The following is a 2,565-nucleotide window of genomic DNA, read 5'->3' as shown; positions in this document are numbered from 1 at the left end:
GGAAACACATGGGGCAGTTCAACATAGAGTCAGAATTGACATGATGGGAGTTTGGTTTGAGTTTCGGTGAAATCATGAAAAAAAAAAAAAAGCATGGCTATGCATTCAGTCCCATGTTGGCCCCTAATTAATATCCAGCTAATTTCTAATAGGGTCCAAGACTAGGGACAAGGCAGTAAGACTGAGGACTTAATTCCAACAGAAATCTGTGTAGCACAGAATCTCAAGGGAATTGGCAAAGCTAAGCAAGTAGAACAGAAAATAGCCTGTGAGTGACTTCCTTTTCAAACCCAAGCATATTCGAAGCATTGTCTTTTCACAGGAGGGCTTGAGAGAAGGAGAATGGATGATGGCCTGTGTCAGAAGAAGGTGTCATTCATTGCAGCATAAACTCCTGATCAAACACATGGTCTAAGAAGGAAAACTTCAGAGCACTTAGGGAAGAACAGACCTTTCTTTTTTCAGTTTTATTGGTATATAATTCACAAACTATACAATTCAAGTGTTCAGTCATATTAAGAGTTGTACAATCATCATCACGATCAATTTTAGAATATTTTCTTCATTCTTGTGCTCATCATTTTTAGTTATCCATCTCCCATCCACCTCTCATGCCATGCCCCAAGGGACCATTAATCCAGTTAGTGTCTCTGTAGATTTACCTATGTTGGATTTGATATACAGAAAAACAGTTTCAAAAGAAAACAACAAAACCAACAGCAAATAACAAAGTAAAACAGAGAAAACCTTCAATCAGAAAGAAGGCAAAATATATTAAAAGCTAGAGCAAATGGAAAATGGGCCCAAAGGGTAATCATATGATAAAGTGTTAAATTATAACTGAACTACCTGCAATAATTCACTTTCCAGTGTATTCGGCATGATAGAAAATTTGTTCACATCCCCAGTCTCTTGTCAGAGGGGATTTATCGGAGGCTTAATTCACATGTATTTTCCCTTTGCTATTTCTTAAATGGAAATGACTTTAAAATGGTTCAAAAAAGATCACATAACATTACATTTTAACCTGAAATATCTGCCATAATCAACTTTACTGTACTCTCTGACTGGTTAAAAGGCTATTCACATCCCTCAGCTATGTCAGAAGGAAGTCACTGGAGACAATCCAGGTGTAAACCCTGAAAATAAATTTTGGGCTTCCACTGTTAGGAGACACCAGGCCCTAGAGAAAGAAAACATGCTTGGTAAAGTGGAGGGGCCTCATAAAAGAGGAAGGCACTTGACAAGATGAATTGAAACTGTGGTGCTTCAACAATAGATTCAGACATAGGAACCATTGTGCAGATGATGCAGGAACAAGCAGTGCTTAGTTCTTTTGTACACAGGGTCACTGTGTGTTGGAGCTAACTTGATGGGACCTACATATGAGTTTCTGACTTATGCGGATTAAACTCTTAAGTGCCTGGACACTATTAACACAAACAATGGGGGTTGGTGATAGGACAAAACTTTCAATAAAATTTATTGACAACAAACTGCAAAGTGTTATCTCTCGTGGCCCAGCAAAATGCCCAATCCTCTCCCACATCTCAGTCCTCAAAGGAGCACATTCTTTCCAGGGTGCCTCAATCAGACATTGATTACGTAACCGATTGTTCACAGACTCTGTGTCCCTGTGGCCTCCCTTCTGGCAGGGATTGTGGTTTTTGTTTGGTTGGTTGGTTTGTTAAAAATCATTTTATCGGGGGCTTTTAGATCTCTTATAACAATCCATACATCAATTGCATCAAACACATTTGTACATATGTTGCCATTATCATTTTCAAAACATTTTCTTTCTGCTTGAGTCCTTGGTATCAGCTCCTCTTTTCCCCCTCCCTCTCCTACTGTCTTACCCTCATGACCTTTGGATAAATTATAAGTTATTATTTCATATCTTACACTTATTATTTCATAACTTACACTTTCCACTATTCCATTATCTCCCTTCACCCACATTTCTGTTGTTCACCCCCCTGGGTGGGGACAGCAGGTGGTGTAATGAATCGATCATTGTGATCAGTTCTCCCTTGGTTTCCCGTTTATCCTCCACCCCCCGACCTTTTCCCCTACTCCCATTATAGTTCCTGAGGGGTTTATTAGTCCTAGATTCAGGGTGTCGAGAGCTCTTATCTGTATCAATGTACATGCTCTGGTCTAGCCAAATTTGTAAGATAGAACTGGGGTCATGATAGTGGAGCAGGAGGAAGCATTAAAGAACTAGAGGAATGTTGTATGTTTCATCGGTGCTATACTGCACCCTGGCTGGCTCATCCCTTCCTTGTGACCCTTGTGTGAGAAGATGTCCAATTGTCTACAGATGGGCTTCCAGTCTCCACTCTTCCTCCCCCCCATCTCATTCTCATCAATACAGCTGTTTGTTTTGGGTCTTCTGATGATACTTGATCCTATCCCTACTTTGTGATCGTACAGGCTGGTGTCCTTCTTCCATGTCTCTTTATTTCTTCCCTGCTAGATTGCCATTTGTTTAACGTCAAGCCTTTAAGACCCCCAAATGCTTATCTTCTAATATCCAGGCACCATCAGCTTTCCTCACTACATTTG

The sequence above is a fragment of the Tenrec ecaudatus genome, chromosome 5, assembly GCF_050624435.1.
Source record: "Tenrec ecaudatus isolate mTenEca1 chromosome 5, mTenEca1.hap1, whole genome shotgun sequence".
Taxonomy (NCBI): domain Eukaryota; kingdom Metazoa; phylum Chordata; class Mammalia; order Afrosoricida; family Tenrecidae; genus Tenrec; species Tenrec ecaudatus.
Note: the sequence above shows the minus strand (reverse complement) of the source record.